General features: G+C 35.7%; 1 long non-coding RNA gene across 1 annotated transcript in view; it reads left to right on the top strand.

Annotated features, from left to right (window-relative positions):
* The first annotated feature begins 748 nt into the window (after positions 1-748).
* Positions 749-19,362, top strand: part of LOC112614289 — a 33,509-nt gene continuing 14,895 nt past the window's right edge. The window contains exon 1 of the long non-coding RNA XR_003117063.1: positions 749-847. This is a non-coding gene — a long non-coding RNA (uncharacterized LOC112614289). The remainder of the gene's footprint in view (positions 848-19,362) is intronic.

Raw genomic sequence — 19,362 nt, 5'->3', positions numbered from 1 at the left:
AGAAATGTTTGCTGAGAAAAGTCTCCCTGTATGGAAGAAGACGTTAGGATTGGGAAAGAAACATTCCTTCCTAATATAATTTGTGGTCTCAAATTCTCACAAATAATTTTACTCTTCTCTTTTTGAAAGGTTGCCAATCTTCAATTCTGGGTAAATCCCACCGTTGACATTTTATGTTCTTGTTTTTAGCCTGGAAAAAAAATCTGTTAGGAAAAAAGAACTAATGAATACACTGAATCATTAACTATGTTTTTGGATTTTGTTTCTGTGATAATGTTTCATTCTCTAAAAGATGTTTATACTGTGATTATTATTATTTGCCTACTGCCCTTCAACTGTATTCTTTCCTATTGTGGCTGATTTCCTCAGTAGTACTCAGTATTTACATTATTCATCTCCAGTTTTAGTTTGCTACAGAAATCATTTGAAACATGTTTCATTTTCCTCAAATACCCAGGTACTGAAATACACACCTCAGATGACTTTCATTTCCTCAAAAGTTTTCGCAGTTGCCCTTTTCCTCCTTTCTCAGAGAAGGGGCTTATTTTCCTGTTATAATGTCAACCCCTTCATGAATGGATATATCCCCTTTTATCTTCTTTTGGTCCTTCCACTTCCCTCTAAAAAGACAACCATTCTAATGTGCTAAATTTGCATCTCTCTTTTTTTTTTTTTTTTTGCCGTGTGAATTTTTGACATATGGCATTTTATTGCATAATCTCACTTTTTCTTATTATTTTCCTTTTAGTGCTGCTTGTTGCTGATGTTTCTGCCCAAATATCATGAAATGTGGAGAAGAAAGAATGCTCACATGTGCCCTGGAGACTTTCCTTTTATTTTTAAATATGTACATCCTGAAATTATGTTAGAGTACATTTCAACATATTCAAAATCATGTCATAAAATGAATGTTGTGAGAATTATTGACAATTCTGAAAAAGCTTGGGTTGTTACTCAGTTAAGATGTAAAAGAACCCACGGGTTATTTTCCTTTTCTTCTTCTATGCCTCACCGTAGGTTCATTGTTACCAGCGCTGTAAAAACAAAAAAAAAAAAACAAAAAACTGTTTTCGATAATCAGGTTCAACCATCTCTCCCTACTGCAAAGGTTTGTTAAAAACATGCTTCTGGCAATGTGTAAACCTAAATACAATGCAGAGTTTTCATTATCCTACAATAAGAGCAACTGCCTGAAAATAAAGCCTGCACAAAGGAGGGCAAAGCCAAATTGTGGAGAGAGAATGAATGTGAAAGAAGCACAGAGCCAGAGGGACACAGGCAGCCTCTGGGTCAGTGTGACTAGTGGGCCTGAAGCCGGATTCCTTTCTTTGTCTTTTTAGTTATATGAGTTAATGAATTTGCTATATTTGCTAAAACTGGCTTGAGTTGGCTATTTAACATTTGAAAATAAAGTGTGCTGGAAAACAGAATAATGGGTAGTAAGAGGGAATGTTTGAAATTTGAAGACCCAAAATGTGGAATAAATTGAGTCAAAATAGAGTGGGCAACAGGGAAAGTATCTTTTCCTCAAATTGGAAATTCTTGATAATCTTTTTGTAAGAAGCAAAGTGTTGATTAGACCAATGATTATTGTGTTTTTGAAAACAGATACTTGATTGAGTAATAGTAGGAAGCAGGATGTGTTTTCTAATGCTTAAATCTTATAATATGGTATTAGAGGAAAGAATATCTAAGCTTTGGTTTCAACCGTCCTAACTAAAAGAAGAGAGGAAAGAGAATGGTGCAGTTTGCTATGGCCAGCAATCCATGATGACTGAGAGTTAGATAATCGTGCATAGTGGGAGGTTGTACTAGGTGAATTTTTAAAGTTATTCTTTCCCTTCCTCCCTCTTTTTCCCTCTTTCTTTCTTTCTTTCAATCTTTCTTTCTTTCTTTCAATCTTTCTTTCTTTTCTTCTTTCCTTCCATCCATCCTTCCTTCCTTCTCTTTCCTTTTCTCTTTCTTTCATCTCTTTCTCTCTTTCTCTTTCTCTCTCTTTCTTTCTTTCTTTCTTTCTTTCTTTCTTTCTTTCTTTCTTTCTTTCTTTCTTTCTTTCTTTCTTTCTTTCTTTTTCTTTGTTGTTTTATTTTATTTTACATTCAGAGGACACTTGTGCATGTTTGTTACAAGAATAGATTTGTAATGGTGAGATTTAGGCTTCTAGTGACCCAATCACTCAAATAGTGAATATTGTACCTAATGGGCAATTTTTCAGCCCTCACCCTCTCCAACTTCCCCCATTTTGAAGTCCCAAATGTCTATTATTTCTATTTTTATATTCATGTATACCCATTGTATAGCTCCCAATTGTAGGGGAGAATGTGCAGTTTTGATTTTCTGTTTCTGAGTCATTTCACTTAGGATAAAGGCCCTCAGTTCCAGCTATGATGCTTCAGAGGACATGATTTCATTCTTCTCTACAGCTGTACTAGCTACATGTTTTGCCTCAGGCAGGGTGAGGAGCAAGAAACACAACCATAGATGCCATTGGGAACAGAGGAAGTTTGTTTCCCTAGCTCTGTGTGAAAGCTTCCTGTACTATGTAATCTTCCGGACCAAATGAATTGCCACTCACTCTAGTCACCCACTATGATTTAGTCTTGTAGCAAAATACGAAATATACTTACGTCATTATCTAAGCCCATTAATTTGGAAGCAGAGGCCTAGAAGGAGGCTATTAAAGACCAAAGTGGGGAAGAACACCAAAGTCTGTAGCTAAAACACAAGGATACAGGATCCAAATTAATCAGCTCTAACAACAAGTTTGCTATCTTTAGTTACTTGGTTGGAGAGTTGAGAGAATGCAAATTTGCCAGCATCCTACTATAATTTTAAAAAGTATGTTATTACCGGAAAAATCCCAAGCTAGGTAAGTAGGAAAGGATTCACATGATTATTTACTCCTAAGGTTTGAAACTTGAAACTACCCACACAGGAAGTGAGCTGGTAAAGCAGCATGGCTGCTCAATGTCTCTTCCACATAAAAGTAGGAAGAGTGATGGAAGGGTGAATTTTCCAGTGAAGAAAATCAGTAGAATTGACTTTGATTGACCAAGAAACATTTCACTTCCTTGGCAGGGAATCCGTGCAAACCATATCTAGGAAGTATCATAGATGCTTTATACATTGTTTCTCCTTCTTCCCCTTTGTAAATCAGAGCTTTTGTGATAATTATCCTGTTTTAATTTCATTAGTGTATATTCAGTGTGTGGAGGTGGTTTAATATATTATTTATCCATGGCCTTTTGCACCTTGAGGTCATATCTAAACAGACTAGTCTGCAGATTGCCCAGAAAACCTTGACTTAGAAAACAATGTATGAACTAAGATTCAGCTAGTCACCTTCTGGAGGAAAGGATAAGTGAGATTTTGCTTATGAATGAATGGGACACTTGCATATTGCTGGGCTGAGAATTTTTGAAATTTTATGAATTGCAGAAAAGGCATTTATGACTACCAGGAAGTGAAAGGATAGAATTACTGAAAGCATCTGCTTTTTTTTTTTTTTTTTTTTTTTTTTTAAAGACAGAGTCTCTCTGTGTTACCCAGACTGCAGTTCAATGGTGCAATCTCAGCTCACTTGAACCTCTGCCTCCTGGGTTCAAGCAATTCTCCTGCCTCAGCCTCCTGAGTAGCTGGGACTACAAGCACTCATCACCACGCCAGGATAATTTTTGTATTTTTAATAGAGACAGGGTTTTTGCCATGTTGGCCAGGCTGGTCTCGAACTCTTGGCTTCAAGAGATGGGCTCAGCTTGGCCTCCCAAAAATACTAGGATTACAGGCATGAGCCATAGCACCCAGCCTGAAAGCATCTACAATTTTTTTTCACTCTGCCCACCACCATTTATTTTCAGAAAAAGTGTCTCTTCTGCTTCGTATGATTTTGATAAGCTTGTTAATCAAGATAGTTTGACATTTCTAAATGAGATAAAGGGATAGGATCTGATCATTTTGTTGGAGCAAGACATTTACTATGATGTTTATAAGGTAATATAGTCTCCTTGTGCAGTGGATAACCTTTATAATTAAACACTATGACAGCGGTTGTGATATACAGCATTAAGGAGCCACAGGAACACCCAAATGGAGAAATCATCCTGGATTGAAGCACAGTGTTCTGAGAACACTAAATAGTTAGTCTGGTGCAACAGAGGTAAATTATATAGAAAAGCTTGTGACATCCTCTTTTCCACATAACTGGGGTCATGGTGTTGAACATCTTGTGGCTATAATCAGGTTAGACTTTACACTGTAAGCAGTGTTGGGCCACTAAAGAGACAGAGTCTCACTCTGTCACTGAGGCTGGAGTGCAGTGGCACCGTGTCAGCTCACTGCAACCTCTGTCTCCTGGGTTCAAGCAATTCTCCTGCCTCAGCCTTGCGAGGAACTGGGATTACACGTGCTCACCACCATGCCTGGCTAATTTTTATATTTTTAGTAGCAACGGGGTTTCACCATGTTGACCAGGCTGGTCTGGAGCTGCTGACTTAAGGTGATCTGCCCACCTCAACCTCCCAAATTGCTAGGATTATAGACAGGAGCCACCATGCCCAGCCTCCTTTCTTTCAATAGTATTTCAGAAGTATGTTGAATGAATGGACTAAAATGAGTTTTATCATTACAGCAATCTGATAATAAGTATGGAAAAGTCTGTGAAAGACCAAGTGATCTGGAAATAAGATGGCTTTCCTGGATGAGAATGAAGTGCAAGTTTTTCCAATCCTCAAAGAACCAATAGAAGGAATGCCAAAGATTTGGCCCTTTCCTTACTCTTTAGCATATTGAGTACAGCTTGATTGACTGTGCTGTAGGTATTAGACAATTTTAGAATCATTACATAAATCAGCATGCCTCTCATATTAAAAAAAGTTTTCTTTTACATTGATGAATGCTTGTCTTCCTTCTTAAGAAAAATAAATAAATATCTACATCCTAGCAAACATATGGTGTGTTTTAAAACTGCTAGCAAATAACCTACATAATTGGACAGCCCATTATCTTGATTATTATTATTACTTAACACAGATATAGTACTTGCTTCAAATGGCATTCACTCAAAGTAACTGACAAGCATTAATTACTTAATGTGTTCATGTTCTTTATGGAGAAGTTAAATATACTTGAGTATATATCTGAGGACACACACATATACACACACTCCAAGGATTAATAGAGAGTCCAAGGAAATGTCTGTTGATTGCTGAATGTGTGTATAATTATGTCTATACAATTCCCAACAAATGGATATCAGTCTTCATTTCAGAAATATACTTTCAGTAACAATGTTTATAATCACTTTTAGCTACAGTTTTAGTATAAAAATTATTTTAGTCAGAAAGCTCTTTACAGTTAAATTTTTGTGATAATTTTAATCCATTTATTCTTCTGGAAAATAACATAGTATGCTTTATGTTGTCTTCCGTCAACAATGCATTAAGGTCCCCATATTGGTATCCTTGGTGTCAGAGCAAATAAATTGAATAAATAAATAAAAGACAGAAATCTCTTTTCCACTTCCTAAATATAAATTCATAAGAGACTAAAGGGCCAGTGTTACCAATTATTTTCTTCTTCCCCTTAATGCATTAGCATATTCTCTAGAATGATGTGCATGTGCTGATGAACAAAGTCAGCTTCCTCTTCTGGGTTAGTTGCAGTGTGTACCCAATTAGTATCTCAGGTATTTTTCCTATCCACATGGCAGAGCGCCCAAATATACCTGGATTTAATTGCCCTTACCTTCATTGGTCGATATTTTCTCTAACTTAGGTGGAAGTTGTTATTCTGGGCCACTGAAGGATCCGTCAGGATGTGTAGAGTGAGAATAGTAATAGTTGGTAGTAATTTATGCCTTGCTCATTAGGATCTCTAGATCCAAAATCTCTAACTTCAAACTTACAACATAGGCATCGTACATCTAAGCTATTTCTGTCTGAATGTACCATGTAGACCATTCTGTGTCACATATATATTTATGACACTTTAACTGAATTATTGCTATCTTACAGGTGATCAACACTGCAGTTTACAAAAGATAATAGAAAAGATGGAACTTTCCCTCCTGAGTCTCATCTATTACACAAACCCGAACTAGATAGGCAATAAATACTATAGGCTGCCAGAAGGGTGGGAAGTAAAATTATGGTAGTGCAATAAACCAGGGTGGTATGGTCAGTCCCAGAGGAGAGGCTTCTATAACATTGAGAGGTAAGGTTTATATAGAAACTAAAGTGTTCCATAATTTATTCTAATATCGTCTCTATTTTATTCTGGTGTTCTTTCAGGTAGCTTTTACTTTGTGATGAATTCTTTTTAATTAAATTCTAGTTATAATTTGAAGCCATCTAGGCTTCTTATTTTCTCTGAAAATCTGACGGAAGACATCGTTCTTCTACACAGATAATGCACACATACAAATAAGTACAGTATTTTAGATATTTATGTATAATGCCTATCCAAAGACTTCATAAATGGTTCACAAAACATATGTTAAAAACCCCTATACTTTAGGGGTTTAGAAAAAAGAAATGTACTATTTCATCTAATGCTGATCATGGACTAGAAGATTTCTACATGAAATCAATTATTCTTTTATGATTTAGTTTATATATAATACCTCTCATTCTCCTAAAGTGTTAAGGATCTAAAACTTTAATCCATGTGTAGTATTCTATAGTTTTATCTATTTTATACTATTATTCATTTATCTGCTTATGAAAACTCTGGTAAAAATTTTGTGTTACAAATATTGCTGACTTCTGAAATGCACTCTAATACTTTGGACCAAGAGAACCATTTTTGTATTTCACTTTTAATGTTTTTCACATTCTGAAAGTATTGTTAAGATCCTTTGTTTTAAAAATGGACGTGATTGAGAGCAACTAAAATCTATGCATGTGAGACTACAAACGCAATAGCAGCTCTTGTGAGAACATATGTGTGTATGAGCTTTGTAGCTCTTACTTTAATTTATAGAGTCTGTGATTGCTCTACTTTGCCTCTTACGTGTTTGGATTTCTTGAATTCCTTATTTGAAAGAACTACTCCATAAATGATGGATATTCCTTCCTCTGAACTACGTGATTGTACAAAAATATACCTACTGAAAAAATGGGAATAAAAATGTAAGGGGTATAAAAGGTGTTGGTTAATGTATGATTATATAATAGTGAGGTGCTATTAGCTATTCCATTTATCTATTGCTGTTAAACAAGCCACCCCAAAACTCAGTAGCTTCAAACCACAACTCATTCTCTCTCATGGTTTTGTGGTATGCCTGCTTTTAGCTAGGTAGTTTCACCTGGGATCTCTCAAGTATTTATAGACAGATAGCAGCTGGGACTGAAGTCATCTGAAGGACGGGCTGGCCTGACCCTGGACACTCCCTATCGGCTCATTGCTTAGCTGGAGTTGCCAATTGAGAACCTGTGTGTTATCTCTCTCTGTGTGACGAGGGAATCCTCACATCACAGTAGTTGGAGTTCTTATGTGGGGTCCTAGGGCTCAAAGATAAAAGGTGGAAGCATCCAGGCCCCTTATAAAAGGCTAGCCCATAACTAGAATAGTTTCATTTTGCTATAGATAAAGCAAGCTATAGGCAAATAAGGCCAACCCAGATTCCAGGAGAGGTAAATAAGACTTCACCTTTTAGTGGAAGGAATTTTTGAAAAGGTGCTTTAATCTCTTATAGAAGCCTGTAAATAATTCCCAGAGATGAGCAGCATTGACAAGCTGTAAGAACAGGGATTTCTAATATTATATTTTAGATTTCTAACCTTCCTGTGATGTGCTAAGTTACCTCTAACTCCCAGAATTTTTCTTAGGTTGCCACACACACATATATAAAAGTTGTGGATAATTAAGGGTGAACATATTTAAAGGAAGCGTAGCTTGTCTCAGATTCACCACTTTGTTACTGAAAATAGAATGGCGTCCTACCAAGAAGACTGCGTCCAGGGCATTCAAAGCATGAAAAGCAGCCGAATGAACAATGAGATATGATGAGGCACATAAAGAAGTCCATATAAATCTTCATTGTATAGAATCCTAAACACAATATAAAATATTTGAGAGTTTCTGAAGTAAAGATCCCAGGTAAATCTTGTTCATACCAGTTGTTCCCATACTAATTTGACATAGATTGGTCGCACTTTCTCTGTCTCTCTTTTTTTCTCTCTCATTTAATTTTTTCCTAACAACTATCAATATCTAACAGTTTCCTAAAGACACTTTGAAAAATGCTGCATAGTAAAATATAACAGAGAGTGTGTTGATTTAATAAAGAAGATCTTTGGATTACAGCTTAGGAGATAGATTTAATGAAGGAAGTAAGAAGCTAGCAGAATCATTAATAAACTTGTTTTAGAAAAGAGGAGGAGAAATGTTGCTAGATGGGATAGAAGAGATTCATCTAGTCCTAGAGTTTTCTTCGCAGGCCCTAAGATTTTCCTGGAGATATGTCAGAGAGGACCAGGAAGGAAGTGGACAGAAAAGCAAGCAGGACTCTAAACACTAATATCTTAGCAAACATCCAAAAAAAACCTCAGTTTATACATCTTCAATAGATTTCATTTGAAATGGTAATGGTGATAAAAGGATGAAGAAGAAAGGAAGGACACGAGTGGGAGGAGGAGGAGGAGGAGAAAGTTTATTCAAAAATTCACTGGTACAATCAGAAATAGAACAAATCCTCTGTCTTCGAGACCAGGCTATTCTAGTCTTCTACATGATCTCTGAGGAGGGGAAATTCTGAGATTAAGAGAAAGTCAGGTTGTGGCGAGACTGTTGTCAATCTTACATTTTAGGATAAGAATTTTTGTCATTACTCATAAAGATTTAAAAATTTTTACAAATATATCTTAGCAGGAACATGATTTAATTTTTAAAGGAAGATAAAGTGCTAGTAGTTTAAGATAAAATTAAAGATAAAAATATTGCAATTCAGAAGAAAAATGTTTAAATAAATAGACTGGTTTATGTAAACAATTCCGGCAAGAGGTAGTGAATGACAGGCCTCTGTTAATTCCAAGCTGATTGAAAGGTAAGCAAAAAAAGCCATACGTTTTCTGCCTTGAAGTTCTTCTGAAACTTTCTTAATGTCGGTGTATTTGATCATTAATTCTATATTAAAAATATTCAGCAACTTAATTTTAAGTCATGATTGTAGAAATTTGGTTCAGTTACTGGTATTTATGTGTAAGTATTATATCTCTAAACTAATAATATTTACTGCTCTTTCTTTTTTAAAAATTTTTTGTTAAGTTAAATTATGGCGTCTTCTTAAATGCTTTTTATTAGTTAATTGTTTACATTTATAATTGACACATAATAATTGCTCATATTTATATACAGTATGATGTTTCAATGGATGTATACATTGTATAATAATCAAATCGGGGTAATCACCACATCCATCACTTTAAACATTTATTATTTCTTTGCAGTGACAACATTCAAAATCTCTTCTAACTATCTTGAAATATACACTACATTGGTATATGCGTAGTCACCCTCCTGTGTTACAGAACAGCAGAACCTATTCTTCCTGTCTGTCTAAATTTGCACCTGTTGACCAACATCTCCCAATCTTCCATCATCACTATCCTCCTGAGTCTCCAATAATCACTGTTCTACTCTCTATTTCTATGAAACTACTCTTTTAGATTCCACATATAAGTGAGATCATACAATGTTTGTATTTCTGTGCCTGGTTTACTTCATGTAACATAATGTTTTTCAAGTTCACCCATGTTGCCACAGACGATAGGATTTAAATAATTTTGAGATAGAGTCAGTCAGTGTTATTGGGTAATTTACTGAAAAAGTAAATTAATTATAGTTAGTACATTTAATTGTGTAGACAGTATCTGAAACACAACACTTAAAATGTCAGTGCCAGCTTTTGTAATGAAGCCAATTCTCTAAGCTTGAGCAGGATGGAGATGTGTCTGTTTTAGTTGGTATAATTTTCTCAGTGTCTGACACCTGGTAGACACTCCAAGTTATTTGTAGAATGAATATATGTTAATGCATGAAGTTGCTCATTTTCATGTTATTAAACATTGTGTAATACATTATTACATTTTGAAAGTTTGTATAATTTCATCATCCTCAACAATATAGGTTCTGTGAATGAATATGATTGGATAAAACAAACAGAAATTTATATAGGATTGATCATATTATAATTGAAAATTACTTAGAAACTCTTCAAAGTAAATAAGTAGGTACACATCATGCTGTACAAGGTCATTTCTCCTTTTCTGAAAGCACATTCCTGTTCAGTCTAAATTAGTTCTTCCAATCAAGCAACTGATGAGGTACTTTTTACAACACTTGAATTTTCTGCAGTACTATAAAGAGAGAATAGCACATAATTAGAAAGCCTGGAAGAACATTTGCTAAGCCATATCTGTTTTTTAAATGATTTTTGTTCATTCTTACTCCACATAACTGGAAAAAAAAATATTTTCGTGGTGAATTTGTGAATTTAATGCTTGAAATAATATAATCATTTATTATAAAGTATGACTTTATCTCTCTAAATAATTTTTTGAAATTGAATGTAATTTGAATTTTTTGAATAAATATACCTCTAATATTAGACTATTACAATCAATACAATTGTTTCTTTTAAGAAAAACCTGTATCTGGGCCTAGTGCAATTTCTTGTAATTTTGGCTATGCAGAATCTGATTTCAAATAACCTATCAGAAATTCTGATTAGCAGTTGTAGATGTTTTTGATTAATAAGTGATAAAGTCATCATTAGTTAATAAATGTCATTTATTTCACAGAAAATTTCTCTTTCAAACACAGGACTCATGAGGAGCAGAGGTCTCTGTCTCTTGAGTGCCAAAAATATTGGGGCACAATGAACTCAATATGGTTTAGGAATGATCAGTTCTTTGATAGAGTTCTCTGAGGTAATTAATGTGATTTTTCTTCAGAGTTTTAAATATCCAGCAAGCTCTTTTGTCCACTTGATTAACCAGTAAATTAAATTTTTATGTAAGTCTTCTGACCTAGTCAATTTGCCAGGAGTATACATTAATGGAGGGTAACAGATGAGGCTCTTCCTGACCCTCTGTACAAATCGCTGCACCTCATCTACTTCTACCAGAAGGAGCCTCTGCTTTTACTGACATATGGGCCGTTGTGGAAACAAGCAAAAAACGAAACATTAAAACTGAGAAATTTTAAGAGAGTCTGTGAGGTTCCACAGTAAGAGAAGGCAAGACACTGAAAAGAGAAGGAATATGCTAGTGAAACTAACATTAGGTAGTGTCTTTCAAGGCGAGAAGCACTTAGATGTTTATTGAATAAATGAAGTGAATGAATAAATAAATGGCTTATGGGCTGCACCAACTTAATATCTGGATATTTTCTTCTATCCAAAAAAAAAGTTTTATTATTCTTTTCTTACACTTCCAATGATTTTAAAGTCACTGTGATTGTTTTAAAGTCACTGATTTTAAGAATTTAGTAGGCCTTATCTTTTAAAGTTGCATGACCTTAGGATTTAGGAAGAAATCTTGGAGTGGGCATTGGATAGTGCTGATTAAAGCAGGTGAGTTACTTAGATACTTGAGAAAATGGAGCAAGGGGTTAGAAAAAAGGCAGGAATAGAAATCAAAGGTAACTTTAAAAATGTTTCTTAAGGTAACAACAACATTTAGAAACAGGAATACATTTCTCCTCCACCCCATTCTTTATCTCCTTTCTTTTCCCTCTCAGCTTTTCTTTTTCTCCTCCTCCTCTTTCCCCTGTTTGAAAAATGAGATCCCTATTTCCCAGGCTACAAACTCAGGCTGAAATTACTTATTCTATACTTCAAATATGTTAGTTACACTTACATAGTTCAGGGACTTCAGACCCTAATCATAATAGTTTCTTTCGAAAATGTTGCTTAGTTACAAAACTTGTCTTTTTATAAAAAATACAACAACATTCCTAAGTTGGAGGTGTATGTGAAACCAATCGGTGGAATACCTACATACTTTACCTTTTCTCCTCATTAAAATAAAAATCAAGATGTTCTAGTAAATTCCTTTCACTCATTACACCATTGATGATTGTATTCTCAAATACCTGAGGAAAATTAATGAGCTTTTGCAGAGTACTAAAACTGTGCATATCTTTGAAAACAAATGTTGTATTTAGCTTCAGCCATGATGGATTGATCCAGTCCACTGTTGTACTGGAAAATGATTTATAAGAAGAAAAACAGGTGTCATTTTCTTTATGATTTATGAGTTTTTATCTTTAATCCTGAATTTTCATATCATTAGTCCTGAGAAGGGGATATTATAAGACAGGTGCAATGAGACTTCAAATAATTTCATATGTGTAAATCAGTTTACTATCTATTTTTTGGTCATGGGTTTTATGATGGAACACATAATCATGATGGAGCACACGATTCTTAACCCTAGCATAATTTCTCAAATCCATATATTTGCCAAATTGCATAACCATATGTCAGGTTCACGACTATGCCAATTGTTATGTTTGGGGTTAGGTTCTAGCCCATCCTGAGGTCTGGAGGAAGTGGGTGAATGTGCAGAAAGAACACTCTAGGGGCCGTAGGCAGTGAAAGATGATTTTATTCAGCAGCAGCTCTCATCAACAGCTTTTCTCACATTGTTCACCCTGTCCTGGCTGTTTAGTCCGGCGGCCCCCATACACAGCTGTGTGTCTGGTTCTCTCTTGCCTTCACGGTCAGCAGCTTAGCTCTCTCTCTCTAGGCACAAGTGAGCTGAGCTGTGTCCTGGCTCCCTTCTGTCTGTCTGCAAAGACAGACACCTCTGACTCTTTCTGTGGGCACCAGCGTACCTACACAGTGTTAAAAGGGCAATTATACCTTTTACAGACAATACTGGTGTAGAGCCAAGTGATAGCCTTCCCATGTTATGGCTTCATGGCTGTGATAACAAGTGGAGTTATATGCCTGTGCCCTAAAGTTGCTGATGTAAACATCCTACCTCGGCCTATCCTTGACCAAAGCACAGCCATGTTCCTTGTACCATATGTATATTCATACAGATATATATGTGCATGTAAAAAATCAATTTAAGTATAAATGAAGACAGCAATAGAGAAATAGTTTATTTAAAAGAATTTGATTATTGAATACAAATAATCCCTTTTAATATGGGAGTTCACCTATGCTTTATAAAATGAAAAGGTGTTTAGGAATTTATTGACCTAGGTTCAGGAGAATTACCTTTCTTCTTCCCAGGGCCCAATAGGTTACTTTATCAATGAGTGAATAAAATGTACAGAACTCTATAGAGACATCAGTCAGAAAGATTTTTCAAAAAAGTTCTCTAGTTTTCTACTCAAGATAACTTAAAAAATTATTACACATTATCTAGGTTATTTTTTTTTCACCTTTTTTCTAGTGTTCTTTCTCCTTGAATAGTTTCAAAGATTAAAGAGCTTGAAGCACCATTTGAGGAAGTAGAATATGGCTTATTTTAATTATGTCAAGGCCCATAGAAACCACCTGATTGTGGCTTCTTTACATTGAAGTGTCTGGCCTCTTCCTCTACAACCAAGATGATGGAGAGTTGTCAGGGTTCAACCAGAGAAGCAGACTCAGTAGGAGATACACATTAAAATATTTTTGCAAAGAATTGGCTTAATCATTTATGGGAGTTGGAGATGCAAGTTTGAAATTCATAGGGCAGGCTAGAACACTTGGCCATGGCGGTGTGGTGGGGGAAAGTCCTGCTCACATTTCTTCTCCTTTGGGAAAACCTTCGCAATGCTTTTAAGGCCTTACACCTGACTGAGTAAGGTCCATTCACATTATCAAGAATGGTCTCCCTGAAAGTCAATTGATTATGAACTTTAATCACAGCTACAAAAAAACCTTTCTGCAACACCTGGATTTGTATTTGATTGATTATTGCAGTCTATAGTTTAGCTATATTCACACTTCCAAAGACCATCACAACCCAGCGATGATACACCATTATAGCTTTTCCTTTCTCACTTGGGGCACTGAAAGGCAAATGATCTATGAAGAGACTGAGAAAACCTCATGCCTTATGTTTTTTCCCATGTTAGTTGTCTTACCATGAGCACTGTCTCACCATGCAACCCTCATTACAATTACAATTCCACTTATTCACAATTAAAAGAAACATGCTCAAACTTCTGGCACTGGTACTTAAAGATTCATATTGGAAATCTGACTTTTCAATTATTTTGGTAATTGTGTTGATTGAAATATATTTTGGGGATTGGGATGTTTTATAATCTATGTAGCAATTATTAAGGAGATTGATATAGTTTGAATGTGTCTCCACCCAAACTCTCATCTTGAATTGTAACCCCCATAATCCCCACGTGTCAAGGGAGAGACCAGGTGGAGGTAGTTAAACAAGGGGGCACTTTTCCCCATGCTGTCCTCTTGATAGTGAGTGAATTCTCATGAGATCTGAAGGTTTTATAAGGGCCTCTTTCCCTTCACTAAGCACTTCTTCTTCCTGCCTCCTTGGGAAGAAGATGTCTTGCTTCCCCTTTGCCTTCTGCCGTGATTGTAAGTCTCCTGTGACCTCTCCAGCCATGCTGAGCTGTGAGTCGATTTAACCTCTATCCTTTATATATCACCCAATCTCAGACAGTTTTTTATAACAGTATGAAGATGAAATAACACAGAGATGAACTATTTATTTATAAAACATTTTTAAATCATAAAAGTTTGTGCTTTTTCAGAGGATATTTATATTTATTTAACACTTTTACATGGATAGGGTAGATGTTAATTAACTACTGTTTTCACCAAATGTTCTGCCAAATCATAATATCCTTTACTTTTGAATATAAGGAAATAGTCTATCTATAAAGAAAATAAATGTTTTGATGAAAAGGTATTTTTTTGGGAAAAATTTAGTATAAAAATTTTGACCCTTTAATCACAAGCTTGGGATCATTATATATTAAAATGCTTATCCTCATGTCACTTGAAACAAAAGTCAGTTTGAATTAGCCTAGTTAAGGAATGAAACTTGGCTGGGCACAATGGCTTCCATCTGCAATTCTAGCACTTTGGGAGGCCAAGGCAGGTGGATCACTTGAGACTAGAAGTTTGAGACCAGCCTGGGCAACATAGCGAGACCCTGTCTCTGTAAAAAGTAAAAACAAATAGTTGGGTGTGGTAGTACCTACTGGTAGCTCCAGCTACTTGGGAATCTGAGATGGGAGGGTTGCTTGAACCCAGGAAGTTGAGGCTGTGGTGAGCCATGATCATGCCACTGCATGCCAGCCTGGGTGACAGAGATCTTGTCTCACAAAAAAAAAGAAGAAGAAAGAAAAATAAACATAAATTAGGAAAGAAAATCTCATCATTTTTGTCAGAGCAAAGGTAGTACCAAAACAATGGTAGATTCCTCTAGAAATAGATTTTTCTTCAGAAGCACAGAATACTTGTTTATTCTGTTTTTCACACCATGCCCAATCCCTTTTATTTGTTGCATGGCTACTGCATTAATTAGCAGCTTTGTTTGTTTGTGAATATCTGCAGTAAATTGTAAAGCAATTTGATCTTTTAAATTGTCCTTTCTAAGATCAATGTCCATACCCAAGGCAAATAATTCAATATTTTTTATTAGTCCCCTATATAGAATTAATTGGTTCTTGTTGTCTTTTCCTTTTTATGCTGTTCTATAGCAAAGTGGGAGCATGAAGATACCTAATAACTGTTCAGTAAATATTTGTTGATTGATAACAGAGGCTAGTTAGAAGAGTTTTAGTGACTCATTAGTACTTTAAATTAATAAATCATGACAACAATATTTATGATGGCTTAGCTATTTTTAGACTCTGCATTCATATACACCAATAATCTATTGGTGGCTTTGAGTTCATTGCTTTACCTAGATAATTAAATATAATATTCCAAGTTAGTTAGAGGTAATAAACTCCCTAAGTAAATATTCAAAATTTATACTTACATATGTCTTCCTGTATGCTCATCAAAATATTACATTGGTTCAGGAAAATCTTCAGTCCACTCCCCCATGACACATGCACATTTGAATATAACTAATTTTTTACCTAGTAAGCATCACTTCCCCTATAACCACCGCAAACTGTTTATCACATAAAAGAAAGTGTTACAAGAGGTGTTTTTCTTTTGAAGGAACTGTTTGCCTCCTAACTGACCAGCAATTTTGCTTTATCAGCATTTCCAAGTGCTAGATGGGTTTCCCTTACCTGTTTATAATGCATAAAAACTGAACAGGAAACTTTTTTTTTCCTCAGAAACCATCTAATACTTTTATTATATTGTTTGTACTTTCTTAAAAAGTAGACTTGTTCCATCTTTTCCATAACCAAAAATCCGGCCAATGATGCTTTAATCACACTTCGCTACTTGCTGATAATTGAAGATGGGGTTATTTTATGAGTAAATATCACTGTGAAGAGCCAAATAGTGTTTGAAAATTATTCTGAAGCTGGGCTTTAAATGGCTTTTGTCACTCTGCTGAGAACAGTGATTTATGCTGCTGAATAATCATAGGCCTGCCCTATTTTCCCTGTGGTTACTTTCTACAAGGACAGGCAAATGTGCATGGGAGAACAACTGGGCAGGTCCAGAGTAGTAGGGCCGAAAACCATGGACTCCTGATTAATTAGATGTAACGTATTTCTCTTTTGTGCTTTATGATGGCGTTGAGAAAAATATTGTGCTTTGGAAATAACAATCTTGTGAAATAGGCAGACTTTAAACAAGTACTTGTAAAAAAGATAATAGAGTTATAGAACAATGAGACAGCATTAAAAATGAAAGAATGAAATGTGAAGAGCAGAGTCTAGGTCCTAATCCTAAGAAACCTCAATGTTTAAAGTAACAGAAATCTGCGTAGGAGACTGAGAAAGCCACAGTGGAATTTCAGGAAAACAAAGAAAATCATTTCACGGGGGAAAAAAAAAAAGGAAGGTAGTGTTTTGAGAAGAAGTACGTGGGCAACTGAGCCAAATACTGTTGAAGGTCGGGGAAAATCAAGACTGGACCACCATATCGTCTCCTAAACTACTGCTTTTCTGCACCATGTGCTGCCATTGATTGAACCGTGATGTTTGGTGCTGGTGCATTAATATCACTCTGTCTATCCCCCACAAGTTGCCAGTGTTGACAGCAATGCCAGTAGTGTGATACGTCATGAGTTCAGATTGAAACACATTGGGAGGACAAAGAACAGAGTCCCAAAGGGCATGCTGTGAGTTGTTCTGCTTTTGTTTGAGAACCTACTCTGCTGCTGAGTGAATGGGCATGGCTCTGCAGTTCAGTGATGAGATTAAAGACTCTTAATCTCTGGGTCAGAGGAGCTAGTGGACAAATGCTCCAGCATGCCATTCTTCAGGCGCACAATTCTGAAAGGTAGTCTCTTTTCTTTTAGAAGGTCTCACCGTGATGACCATGATACAGTGCTCCTATGTTGACCTTTTTTCCTTTTCTCTTTATTCATTGCAGCTTTCTGAAATCACTTCCCAAATCAGCTTTCTGCAATTGTGCAAGTCTCCCCCTTCAGCAGAGCTCTTAAAATTAGTATTGATTGGTAGTTGAAACGAGATTTAGAGTTTCAAGAGTTTTGTTCATTTATTTGATTGTTTTAAGACGGAAGTATTATAAACATGTATAAAATCTAACCAGAAAGATCCAGGAGTAATGGAAGGAATGAATACAAATGAGATAAAGGGTATAATCAATAGAGTGAGTTATCTCAGAGGGAGATAGTGATGGGATTCACCACACTGCATGATTACCTTAGATGAGAAAAGGGATACACAAATACACATACTCTGAGAGGGAAAAAAAAAAAAAAAGGGTGTGGATAAGTGTATTTTTTGTAGATTTTATGATGGGAAATACAAAGAGTTTCTTTTGGTGGCTCCTATATTTTTCATGAAGTTCATTTATTTATTCAGTGTATACTTACTGACTGCTCACTACAAGGCAGAGACTATGCTGAGCACTTGGTCTAGCAAACAAGATAGTAACCACTCACCAGGGAAAACTCACAGTTCTCAAGGAAGTCAGTTGCTGTGTACAGAGTGAAGGCTGATTACGTATTAAGTTTACCAACATTAAGTGCAACAGGTCAGTAGAACACAAAACAGGAAAAAGAATCTGGATAAATTCGGCAAAACTTTCAGGAGAAAGGGATGTGGAAGCTGAGATATGAATAATTGGAAGATCTTGAGAGTCGAAGGATACACGTGTGTAGATCTCAAGGAGAGTACAGAATATAAGACCAGAGGCCAGAGGATGCAGAGGCCAGAACACAAAGATGATCAATGTTCCTCAATTATTGCAAGTGAGGGACAGCGTCCTGGAAGTTTCAGAGACAGGAAGATGCCTGATAGTGCAGAATTTAAATTGACACGATTAGGGCTTTAGATTTTATTCAAAAGGCACTAGGAAAGTACTGTTTACATGGGACAATGGCATAATCAGATCGGCAATTGTTAAAGATTATTCTCGTAGCGTTTTTGGAAATTTAAAGAACAGATTAGAAAGTGCAAAGCAGAAGCACAGTAGTTAGGACAGTGTTTTTCTAGTCTGTTGTTAATGTTACCCTCATAAATAACAACAGTTTTTACAACAAACCGCATGTAGCACATAGCACACTTGCAGCTAAAACAAAATTTTTATAAAAATGCTTAACAATTTATGCAATATTCTCTCCTCTTTGCTATTCTTCTCTTGTATATTATTCCATTTTACTTTATTTTATTTTTGAAATGCTGATCCATGAAATTGATCTTGTGACATATCATGAGGATTAGGAGATGGTTTTGGTTGTGTGCATAAAAACTATCTTTGGTTTCAACAAGGCAGATGCAGATAGGTGGCCAAATTGGAGATTTATTTGTGACAGAGAATCAACAGGACTTGGTGCTAGGATAAATTTGAAGATGAGATGGAGCCAACAAATATAACCTGCTGATTTTTTGATTAAGCAACTGGGTGGATGACTATATCATTTGGCAATATAAAGGACATCAGGGATGGAGCTTATTAGAAGGGGTCCAAGACATTATTTCAGTTTGCATATTGTGATGCAGTACCTAAATAGCATTTTAGTGTACGTGTTGAGTAGATAGTTGAGTACTTGCAAATGAGGTTAGAGAACTATGTCAGGAATATAAATACGTGAATTTCCAACCTAATTATGATAACTAAAGTGATGGAGACAGATACTGTAATCTCGGCAACAGTATAGGGTGAGAGAAGAGTCTGTGACTGGCCATTTATTTTTTGCCCATTTGAAATTCAGACAAAAAAAGGTTAAGCTGGCACATAAGACTAAAAAGTGCCAAACACCAAAGTATGAGAAAATCATA

The sequence above is a fragment of the Theropithecus gelada genome, chromosome 1, assembly GCF_003255815.1.
Source record: "Theropithecus gelada isolate Dixy chromosome 1, Tgel_1.0, whole genome shotgun sequence".
In the NCBI taxonomy this organism is placed as follows: domain Eukaryota; kingdom Metazoa; phylum Chordata; class Mammalia; order Primates; family Cercopithecidae; genus Theropithecus; species Theropithecus gelada.
Note: the sequence above shows the minus strand (reverse complement) of the source record. Positions and strands in the feature narration are given on the sequence as shown.